Source organism: Asparagus officinalis, chromosome 7 (genome assembly GCF_001876935.1).
Source record: "Asparagus officinalis chromosome 7, Aspof.V1, whole genome shotgun sequence".
NCBI lineage: Eukaryota > Viridiplantae > Streptophyta > Magnoliopsida > Asparagales > Asparagaceae > Asparagus > Asparagus officinalis.
In genome coordinates, this window is record NC_033800.1 from 142,384,948 (window position 1) to 142,397,450 (window position 12,503).

Sequence of the window (12,503 nt, forward strand, 5' to 3'; positions counted from 1 at the left end):
ATGCAAAGTAGATGGGACAATGCGGTTTGCATGTATCCATGGTCGTCCTAGCAAAAGGTTGTAGGACGTGTCCGCATCTATGATGTAGCATGCTACCTCAGACTTGAGATCTCCGATCTGGCATCTGAGTTTAATCTTTCCCAGGGGTCGGGTACTGTTTGCATTGAACCCGAAGATTGTAGTCTGGGTGGTGTGCAGCCGGTGCATGGGAATCCCTAGGACCTGCATGACCCTGTAGGGCATGATGCTGAGTGCTGAGCCCGGGTCAACTTGAACACGACTGATTTCGGAGGATCCGATATATCCTGTGTAGTACAGTGGTCGGTCATGTTCATGTTTGACCTGCATGTCTTCTTGCGTGAACGATATGCAGGGTAGACTCCTCGCCGCTTGCAGACATTGTAGACACGTTTGATCATCAGAGGCTTCGGGAGCCGGGGTGACTTGGGTGATGAAGCTCTCTGTATTCTTCAGGGCTTCAATCAGAGCTTCCTTGGTAGTTTTGGATAACCTTAGGAGCTCATATAAAGTAATCCTGGCCGGTATGTTGGCCAGCTGCGCCATGACGTTGAATTGGAAGGGAGCGCTCGACTCTCCAGTTTCCTGGTGGAGATTTCTGTGGAATCGGAGCTCCTTCTGTTTTCCTTTGTCTACTGGCTTTTTCGGAACAGAACCCCCAGCGTCTTGGGGCTGTTCCACGACCTCTGGAGCGTTCTGGCCATAATCTCTCAGGTAAGCTTTTCCTGACCGAGTGCCAGGATTGCCTTCTGGGTATGCCGCTAGAACAATCCTCTCCTCTTCTGAATCAGTAAGAGGCTTGAGGTGGTCATCATCTTCAGTAATGGAGGGGCTAATCATGTTGGAAGACTTAGCCTTGCCTCCCTTCTTTTTGGACGGGGTGTTCGTCCATTGTTGATCTCCCAGCAGATCAGGATGGACCCACATGATTTCCCCTTTTGGGGTAGTGAGGGGCACCAACCCCCTGTCCTTCTGACTATGCAAGTCAGCATTCTTCAGACGTATTTCTCCCTTGCGAATGGGGACGACGCCGTCCGTCGTTACTACCGGGGGAAAATCACCAAATTGGACCGCTATCATATTAGTAGATACGGTCTTCTGCTCTGGCTTCAGTGTGAGCACATTAGCGTTCACCAGATTCTGTAAGATGTCTTTGAAGACATAGCACTTTTTGGTAGGATGTCCAAGGAATCTGTGATAACGACAATAGCTGGGGTCATCTACTTTCCCTGCTTCATCCGGCTTCCTGACCTCAGGCAATTGCAGCTTGTTGTTCTTTCGAAGCAATTGGAATAATGTATCCACGTGCTCCTCTTTGAACGAATACTGCTTGGGCGCTCTTTGCTGATTTGGCGCTTTGCCCTGCTTGTTCGGCGGTGGAACTCGCGTGTAGTCGGCCGCCAAGGTCTCCTTCCCCTTAGACCGTTGGGCGTTGTTCTGGTTGCGTTGCTGATTTTGCTGCTGCGGCTTGGGTTGTGGCATTTCTTCGGCTTTGACCCGTGCCACTATTTCTTCAGCTTGTTCTCCTTGTGAGACTAGTTGTCTCCAGGAGCGACATTCTGCCACCCCCATTTGAGCAAGGAGCTGGGTCTGCAGGTTGTGCCTGCAAGTTTCAACCAGAGTTGATTGGGTCATACCTGAGGGGCATCGCAATGCCATGCTGCGGAATCTCTCCACATAGGTTTTGATGGACTCTCCTTTCCTTTGCTTAGTGGCAAGAAGAGTTGGGACCGAGACCTCCGTGTCGTCCTCAAAGAATCTGGCCAAGAATAGCCTTTCCAGGTCTACCCATTTCTGAATAGATCCGGCAGGCAATTTCATGAACCATTCGAAGGCGACACCCTTAAGGGTACCGATGAACAGCCTGGTCAGGATGGCGTCGTTTGCTACTACATCCCCAGTTTGGGACTTGAAGTAGTAAATGTGCTGATTTGGCGATCCTGTACCATCGAACGGTTGTAAGGTAGGGGCCTTAAACTTCGGTGGGTAGGGAGCTGTATCCCACTCAGCAGGGTAAGGCCGCACAACTCCCTCTTCCCGGAGCTCGCTTCGGTTGGCGATTGCGTTAAGGCGAGCCTCCAGCTCATCCACTTTAGTAGATTGAGGGTGCAGTTCTTTCTCCATCTCCTTCTCACCTTCAGAAGAGGATCCCAGGTTGTGAGTCTCACGATCTGAATGTTCGTGCACTTTTTGTTTTCCCTTTGAAGTTGTTCTCCGGGAAGATTCAGGTTTGTGGCCTTTTTCAGCAAGAAGCTGAGCCAGCATATCCTTTAATTGGAGAAGTGTCTCTTGTTGCGCCTGGAGCATGACATGATGTTCGTCCACTCTTTTGGCGATGTCTTCGTGATTCCCTGACATGTAAGCGGAGACCTCGCGTGCTCCTACAGAGCTTGAAGATTGAGATTCGGCTATTGCCGAATGCTCCTCACTTGTTGTAATGCCTTTGGCTAACTTTTGATAGTCAACCGGGCGAATAGCTCCTGTTCGAGTCCGAGTATTCTGATATACTCCTTCGAACTGGTCACAAATTTCTCTGACAGTCGAGTGATGACTCTCTTGTGACTCATCGGAATCAGTAGGCAAGGCTTTCCCTCGGCCGATCATGTTGATAGTGACCTGAGGGTATTCCGCTTCAACTGTCTTCTTTTTGTTGCGGCGTTGTCGTTTGGCAGGTCTAACGACATTCGTCAACCTGTCGAATACAGACTGCCGAGGTGTTGTTGCACAACAAGGGCATTCTGACAAGACTGCCGAGATAAGCCTCTCACATTGACATGAGTGAGCTGCTTGCACTGTTGATTTTCCTCTTGACAATAATTCCCGCAGATCAGGAACTTGGGAGGAAACTTTCCCCGGACTTGGAGGTGGAGTTGGAACCCCCTGCCCTTGGGTAGGTGAGATTGGTTCTTGTCGAACGTGAATTTTAAAGCCACGCTGACTTTTCTGAACCTGACGGACCTCTTGAAGATCGCGTTCCTGAGAAATAACGCGAGGGTCGCGTTGAGAGTTGTAAACACCCGGCCGAGGCCTGCGTTTAAATGATGAACCTGACCTCTGAGGGTCAAGTTTTGGTTGAACGCGCCCTTGAGGGTCGCATTTGGTTGGCGAAACAGACTCCTGAGAGTCATGCTTCGTTTGAACGCGCACCTGAGAGTCGCGTTTAGTTGGTGAAACAGACTCCTGAGAGTCATGCTTCGTTTGAACGCGCACCTGAGGGTCGCGTTTAATTTGTGAAACAGACTCCTGAGAGTCATGTTCAATTGGAACGCGCCTATGAGGGTCGCGTTTGGTTTTGGCAGCTCCATTCTGAGGGCTGCGTTTTGAGTGAACAACGCGCCACTCAGGGTCGCGTTTGAGCTGTATCAGCCTAGGCTGATAGTTGGGCTCATTGCCACGCAGTGAGCGTTCTTCTTTGGGGACGCCAAGTTCGGTTGGATCTTTAGAAACGCGATCTTCGCGTTGGGCCAACAATCGGCTTTCTCGTAAGTGTGCTCGTCGGATGGATCTTCTCCGTCGGCGAGCGGCGTTCTTTTTGGCTTGTTTCAAAGCCTTAGCAGCAACGTCGTTGACGTTTATGGAACTCGTCTCTTCCAGAGGCCGTTTGTGGCCCGAAGCACGCTGTGCTGACGCGGACGTGGGCTTTTCAGCCAGCAGAGCCAATTTGAGTTCCTGGCCGAAGGAGAGGGCTTTCTTCGGCTCTTCAACAACAGAATTGATCTCCTTGGAGATCTTGCGGACACCATGCTTAGCCTTGGGGCTAAGCGATCCAGAGGATAGGGCTTCCTCGTATTTCGCCTGATCAAACTCTACGACGAAAGTTTCTACAGTCGTTCCCAAGAGGTGGACGTCGGACTGAGCCACCACTTCATCGTCGGAAAAGCTAGTCCCCAGCGGAGTCGCCATCTTTTGTATGTAGAGAAAATTGTAAAGAAGAGAATAAAGAAAATGTGACTTTGATTCCTTTGATCTCGGTTACAACTTGATTACAAAAGAGAGGAAAACGAATTTGATTTTCCCCTTTGTTTAAAACTGGGTTCTTCTTGGCAGCGATGGAGTGCTTCCTTCGATTGATTGCGTCGAACTTGCTCTCCGTTGACGATCCGACCGTCTTTATCTCGTGGGAACGATGAACTTTCGTGGAAAGTTTTATGAATAACTCTGAATGAGTTTAAGAACTCTGAACGAGTTTGAACTCTGTGAATAGAGTTGTTGGAACCGAAAATTCGGTTAATAATCAAGCTGTTTTTCTGTTGTTGAAGGATTCTCTCAGATTTGATTTTCTGAGGTTGGTTCAAAAATCCTATCTCCAAGGATTTCGTTGCTGTTGTTGCCGAATCTCCAAACCTGAGTGGTTTTGATGATGAAGAATCCAACCCTTGATCTGATTATCAAAAATCCCGATCCTTTAACTCTGTCGAGTTTGTTTTAGAACTGAAAATCTCCAACCTGTATGGTTTAGATCTTTTGAATCCAACCTGTGTGGTTCAGATGCCAAAAATCCAACCCGTAACTCAGTTGAGTTCGTTGAGCTTTTATAGGGGGATAAGAGGTTGTAACTGACCCCTATATCCGCTCCTACGTGGGCGAAAATCCCTCAGAACGTGGGATAAACGGTTTTGGAACCGTTCGACTTATGTTTGAATAAGTCAAACGCCCATTCTGGCGTTCAGAACCTCTACTTCGTGTTCTTTGAATTAAGACGCGAAGTTGGGTGTTAGCTGAACACCATTGAACGCGAGGGTCGCTCACGTTTGGCTTGTGCATTGACGACGCGAGGGTCGCCTTCATTTCCAACTTGGTGACGCGGGGATGACATCCGCGTTTCAGAAGGAGCCATTTGACTTGTAACTTCTTCTGTAGAGCGTTGCAAGGACCGTTGTTCAGTAATCCTGGCTTTTAGCTGTTGTGGAGTGTGAAAGTCGTCAGATTGTAACTTTCACTGTAGATTGTGAAGACTGCTGAATAGAGTTTTCATCCGTCGTCGGAAGTGTCGTTGAATTGTAACTCTTCTCGATCTATGTGAAAAGCCCTCCATTCGCAACATTCGTTCACCGACCCGATAACTATTTGATTGTAGCTTTCGTTGTAGGAGCTAGACGGGAATCAACATCCATAGTGTCTTAAAGATGAATATTCGCCCATAGCTCTCTACCAAGCAACTATTCGACTATATGTTTCGATCATCGACCCGAAAGCTATTTGATTGTAGCTTTCGTTGTAGGAGCTAGACGGGAATCAACATCCATAGTGTCTTAAAGATGAATATTCGCCCATAGCTCTCTATCAAGCAACTCACCAACTGAGTCCAACTGAAATCGTCCCACTACTCATCAGCATCTCTAATAGTTGCTATGATATTAGCCATGCTGTTGTCACAGCCATCAAGATCAATCATCTCAGAAGTGAGGTCGCGTTTGTGGCAATTGTGGAGTTGTGGATGCAGTGATTGGGAAGTCGTCTGATTGTGACCTCCGTTGTCGGAGCTTGTTTGAATAAGCTATCTATTGTGATTTTTAGACAACCTACAGTCTCTTGTTTGTTGGTAGAGATGAACCCAAAATCGGAGAGGAAGAATTTTATATTCTATCTCCTTATCTCTTTTTTGTTGGTAGAGATAAACCCAGAAATCAGAGAGGAAGAATTTTATATTCTATCTCCATGTGTAAAGAAAACTCAAAGTGGGATCTCTACTTAGAGAATTTGGACAGGTTTGAATAATCCTAATTGTCATAAGGTTTGATTATTCAACTTGAAAATGGACCCCTCGTTCGTGGAATGAATCGAGAGAAGATTCTGGTTGTGGTCCTAACTGTAGTAAGGTTTGACCAAGTGGGGGTTTGAGGCGATCCTAACTATAGGAAGGTTTGATCGCTCGATTTGCGGACTTCTCGTTCGTGGAAGGAATCGAGAAGAGATTTTGGCTTTGGTCCTAACTGTAGGAAGGTTTGACCAAATAGGAGTTTTGAAACGATCCTAACTGTAGGAAGGTTTGATCGCTCAATTTATGGACCTCTCGTTCATGGGAGGAATCGAGAGGGGATTTTGGCTTTGGTCCTAACTGTTTAAAGGTTTGACCAAATGGGGACTTGAGATGATCCTAACTGTTTAAAGGTTTGATCATTCAATTTGTGGACCTCTCGTTCATGGAAGGAATCGAGAGGGGATTTTGGCTTTGGTCCTAACTGTTTAAAGGTTTGACCAAATATGAGTTTTGTGAGGGAAGATTGATCTAACGAAGTGATCGAATCTAATCTCAGCAAAAGAGTATTCGGAAATCACCGTGGGGATGTAGTGTTTATCACTTTGTTTGTAATGATCGGGTTATCCCTAAAAAAATTACATGTAGCATTCTTCTGAGAACTTCCCGTTACATGAACCATTCACCCCCAGCTTCCTTCGCGAAATTGGGTCTAATATTATACTGAGTTACATGACCGGGTTATCCTTAAGAATATTATATGTAAAAATTCTCCAGGAACTTCCCGTCAAGAGTGGGAAACAGTTTAGACTCATATACCTATTGGAGTATCGAGGAGCAGTTTATACTCGTATACTCTTTGAAGTGTTGAGAAGCAGTTTATACTCGTATACTCTTCGGAGTGACATGAAGAAGCAGTTTATACTCGTATACTCTTCGGAGTTAGGGGAAAAAAGTTTATACTCGTGTATCCAATGGAGTAGAGTCGTCTTTACTTGGCTTGTTTCGCCGTTATGACGCCGGAGTCAATTAAGGCTTGGATTTTGTTTTTGAGTCCGAAGCAAATCTCGGTGGGATGAAGAACCCTTCTGTGGTACGCACAGTAGTTTGGATCCGTAATTCTCTTAGCTCCTTCCTGATCTTTAATAGGTGGTAGCTCGATTTTATCATTGGCGAGGAGGTAATTTTAATATGGCTGGAGCTTCATCATTTTCGAAAGAATACTCCTTTTGAAACTTCGGATCGAGAGTCGCGTTCCCAGCGATTGCAGATGTCGTCGGTCGGCTTCTCTCAGCTTTCTTTCTTTTAAGAAAGTGTTCAGCTTGTTCACCGCGCATTTTCAAATCTTTCCAAGTCTCGGATGGTACGACCCCCAGGGCTTCCAGGACATCGATGGAGAGATTTATTGTGGCATGTTTGTAGGATAAACTCCTCTGCAACAGGATCTCTACAATTCAATGCCTTGTTACGAAAGCGTTTGACGAAATTGTCGACTGACTCTCCGTCTTTTTGCTTCTCATCCAGAAGAGTTCCGATTGACACTTCGGTGTCATCATCGAAGAAATTGCTGAGGAATAAACTTTCCATGTCATCCCAACAATTAATGCTCCTTGGTTTGAGACGTCGGTACCAATCGAAGGCGGGCCCACGAAGGGTGCCGACGAATGACCGGACCATTAAAGCCTCATTTCTAGAGATCATGCCCAAATAAGACTTGAAATAAATCAAGTGCTGAGTAGGCGAGCTCTTCCCATCAAATGGTGTGAAGTTAATCAGATTGAACTTTGCCGGGTACGGTATTGAATCTTATTCTCTTGGATAGGAATACAGAATACCCGTCTTCTTTACTTCCTGAGCGGACATCAAAGCATTGACTTTGTTTTTAAGGTCTTGCATTTTCTTGTCCTCATCTTCATCTCTCTTTGAGTGATGTTGAGCAGAAATAATTGTCCTCATCTTCATCTCTCTTTGAGTGATGTTGAGCAGAAATAATTGGGCCACCCCCAGTGTTATTAAGATGTGAAATTAAACCACCCCTAATATTGTTGTTGGGAGGATCTGTTGAACCACCCCCAGTATTATTATCATTGAGAGGTGCATCACAAAGATGACTTCATCCACTTCCGGATCACTGTCATCTGCAATATTTTGGGTGTGGCGGCTGGATTCAGCTCGCTGACTGGACTCAGGAGATTGAGGCCGTTGAGCTAGTAATTCTCTCATTTGTTGGATAGCTAACTCTATCTCTGTCTTCATCTCAGCTCTAATTTCTTCACGTTGTTTAGCTAGAGCTTCTTGAAGTATTTGAGCGAACTGATCAGAAGTGATTGTGAACACTTCTTTGGTTTGTCCCGTGCTAGATACTGTTTCATCCGAAGTGATCGCAGAACAAGTGTCCGAGAGCTCATCCTCTGATGACATTCTTTCATGCATTCTCTTGTAGTCTCTATGTCTGACGACTCTTAGCTGGAGTCGAGACATCCATTGAGCAATTCTTGAGTTAACTTTTCCTCCCGGTGAAAAGTCAGGATTTGATTCACTTGAATGCCACTTAGATTTTCCTTTATCAATCATATTGATGGTGACTTCAGGGAATTCATCCTCTTGAACAGCAAGCTTCTTGCAGAAATGTCTCGGCTTGGGCTTTGACATTTTGGTGAAAAGTCTCTGGAACATTGGGACTCTTTGCGGGATGGCTTCTCGTTTGGAGTAGTCATATTCCGACAATACTGCTCTAATGAGTCGTGCACAGGAACAATGAGAGCTTATTTCTCGAATAATTCTCTTTCGAAATTTATTCGCACCCCCAACTTGATAATACGATTCATCGGTATGATTGCCAAAAAATCGTATCGTCTGTTGACATGACCTCCCAGGTATGACGATGTCTTTTGGTGAATGCGTCTTCTTCTGGGGGTGTAAAACATTATTGGCATTCTCAGGACAAATTATTACTGTCTTTGAGCGATCCAAGGTTATGTTGGGAGTCACACGTTTAGAACCACCCCCTTGCGGGTATGGAGTCTTAACGGGCTCCGAATGCTGATTTGGCACAACTCCAGACTTTGGAATCCAAACTTCGTAGAGTTTTGGTGGTTCTTTGGCCACCGTTTTCTTGTTTCTTTCTCGTCTTTGTTATAAGAGAGCACGGGCATAAGCAGCGTTTGCACGACGCTTTTGTATATGTTCTTTGAGGGTTGAGCGAGCCCTCTTGACAAAAGTCTATTCATCCGTCGTTAGTTTAGCAGAGATATGAGTGATTGGTTGTTGAGACAACTGAACCACTCGATGCCTCCTCGACTCTAGGTCCGTGTGATAACGAACCCCGTCGGTTTGTTCCAAGGCCTTAGCTATTTGGCGAGCGCGGCGCTGACGTTGTCTCTGACGAGCCCTCTTCGTCAGTGCCGGTGGGCTTTGATTCGATGACTCTTTAACTAGATAAGAGTCATTGTGAGCAGAGGTGTTGCGAGTAAAATCCTTAGCAACAATCAGGTGAGAGTCTTCATCTGTAGCGTTCGACGGAGTCGAAAACTTAGAAACCTTCTTAGAAGATGAAATCTTCCCGCATTTATGAGGCGAGGAAGATTTTGAGGATGAGGATGACAGATATTCCTCAAATTTTGCTTGGTCGAATTCATATTCAACCGTGGACTCAACCAGTATCTTGATCGACTGCGACACGACGGTCTCGGCAGCGAGACCGTTGGCTCCCACTGTGGTCGCCAGTTTGTTTTTGTCAAAAGTTAGTTTTGTCATGAAATTCATCATATCTTCGATCGATTACAATAAATTCAAAAGAAATAGCCTTTTTATAAAACTTCTTTTACACAACAAAAGAAAAATTACAACTTTTTAGAAACAAACACAGGATCGTTGTTTGGATCGCTGCTTGCGTGTGATCTTTACCTGTGCCGGGGGTACGTTAGCCCGTGGACCACCAAATCATAGATTCTGATTGAATCGTGAGGGGTTTAGTGATTCTTCCTTCGTTTATCGAAGTAGGAATTTGAAGTGAAGATCTTATCAAAGTAAGACGATCACTCTTCTTAAGATCAAGTCAAAGCTCGAATCTCAAGGAATTGCCAGAAGCCCAAGAACTCTGCTCTGTCTGCTCTGAAATCAGCCCCTTTTCAAAAATGGCCTTCGCGGGGTTTTTATAACCTCCAGGAAAAAATCTGCTTCCGAGACAGTGTTTGCTGTCTCGGCGGCCGAGACAACAAAGACTGTCTCGGGTTCCGAGACAGTAAAGACTGTCTCGGGTTCCGAGATAGTAAACACTGTCTCGGAAAACTTAAACTGCCTGACAGTTTTGTAACTGCTTTCCCACGTTTTAAAACTCCGTTATTTTGGCAGTTGTCAATGTGATTCTCGCCCATGATGTTTCCAACGTTCTTGAACAGTTGGTGGCCACGTGTCGGCGGTTTATAAACAGTTTCTGAGCCTTTGAGAGCTGTCTCGCGTGCGAGACAGCAAACACTGTCTCGCATGGCGAGACAGTAAAGACTGCCTCGCGTGCGATCTCGCATACGAGACAGTAAAGACTGTCTCGCATGCGAGACAGTAAAGACTGTCTTTTTCTTTGATTTTTTGATAACCTTCTTTTGAGATGCACTTGGATATCTTTCAGCATTTTTTGACGCCTACAATGGTCATGCACAAAATTCGCCAATAACGGTCATGGGTGAAGTTCGCCAATATCGACCATGAGCGATCTTTGCCAGAATGGAGGTAGTCCACTTTCTTTAGAACGTGGATGACGTAGCCCACATGGGCTATTGGTCTAAGCTCACTTAGGCGAGCTTTGCTATGACTTCTGTAAGATTCACTATGGCTTTGGTGAACTTTATTATGACTTTGGCGAACTTCACTCTGTGGCATGCGTGAACTATTTGGCGAAGCTTGTTTTAGGTGAACTTTGCTTGAAGCTTCATGCTGACTTGGTCTTGAGAGCAAGCTTCATTATGACTTGGTCGAGCTTTGTTATGGCTTGGGCGAACTTTGCTGAGAAGTTCAGATTTAACTTAGAACCCGACTTGAACTCGTTTATTGACTCGTCCAACTTAAGGACGCCTTTAGATTCGGTCCAGAGTCCGAATTAGATACACCTTTCGACTTGGACTCAGAGTCTAACTTGAGAATGACTTTTGGCTCGGCCTGAGTCAGACTTGAGGTTTGACTTGGATTCACGTCCTCTTTGGCTCTGACGCAGTCATGTTTGCATGTGATGTAAGCGAGCTTCGTTGTAACCTACCATAGACTGATGCTTGGGCCATCTGAAGTGTTTAACCCATGGATGTTCATTTCTTAGACTGGGACTCAGTGTTGGTCCGGTATAAAATATTTTAAATGTCTACAAAGGGTAGTTCAGGACGTTTTAAAAATTGTTCCTTTCATATCCTATGTACGTACGAAACAATCTTGAACGACACCCATTTTTGAACTACAAATATTTGAAAAGGTTAAACAAAGGATAATTTAAATTACCAAATTTTAAAATATATACACAGTTAATTAGAGAGGTTGATACTTGACAATTTAATCATATTATTGTATGTAATCTAGCTAATATTGATATATAATAACTATAATTATTGATTTACATAGCGTGACATTCCAAAAATAGTAAATAGAATAAAAATATTGAAATTAAATGTTATAATAATAGTCGGGAACAAAGGACATAATAAGATATAAAAAGAGATACAACAATTGAACGGAGTCCAATTTAAAAGTTAAAGTTTTCGTTTATTTAAATTCTTTTATTTATTGAAGGACTAATTAATTAAATTACTTGAACAAAAAACTATATTTGAAACTCTAGATTGATATATTACTTAATATAATATATCTTATTGTAATACTGTTATAAAGCATCTAAAGGTTAATTACAGTAAAAAATATTGGTCTTGTCAAATTTATAAAAGCATTCGAGATGCCATTATAGTAGAATATGAGTTATTATTCAAATATTTTTCATAGCATTCTTAATGTATTTTGATCATATCAATACATTTAAAAAATTGTAACTTTTTAAAAATAGTACATAAATACTCAAAAGATAAATATATGGAAGAGTTGTCCATGTTGCCATGATATTTACTGTAAGTACGTAATAGTTTAATAAAACGTATATAATAAGTATCGAACGATATATGTGTGTCTTTAAAAATTTTAAAGTACAATACAGATATTAAATCAGGGAAGTTTGATCGTGTTTAACACGTAATACAATACTAGTTATGGGAAAGGTACGTAAAAACGAGCGGATAAAACATCAAGACGGCGATTATTAGTGCTCCAGAGGGAGCTGATCAGGGTCGCAGCATGCCAAAATAAGACCTTTCATCTTCATCGTATATAATTAATTAATCAACCAAAAGGGAATTAAATAATAATAATAATTATAATAAAACACTGCCATCACCCTCTCGGGCCTCTCCCCATCCTTTTCTTTCCCATATTTTTATTCCCATTAAGAATAAATACTGGCTAATAAACCAAAGAAACGTCCATCTCTCGCTCATCAAACAATGGCTCTCATCTCCTTCCTCCCTTCCTCTTCAAACCCAACAAACTCCCCTCACCCTCACCAAACAAACAAGAGCTCCGCAACCAAGAAGAAGAAAAAGAAACAGTACCCCCCTCCTCTTCCGCCGCCTCCTCCCAAAAACTCCTCATGGGAACAGTTTAAGAATCTCCTGAGCTGCAAGAACACCGCGACGCTCCCCTCCCGAGTCCACGCTCCTTCTCCCACCAAGAAACCCAGGCACTGCACGAGGCTGGGCTC

General features: G+C 44.1%; 1 pseudogene; it reads left to right on the forward strand.

The window, feature by feature from the left end:
• Nucleotides 12,186–12,503, forward strand: part of LOC109850730 — a 1,851-nt pseudogene continuing 1,533 nt past the window's right edge.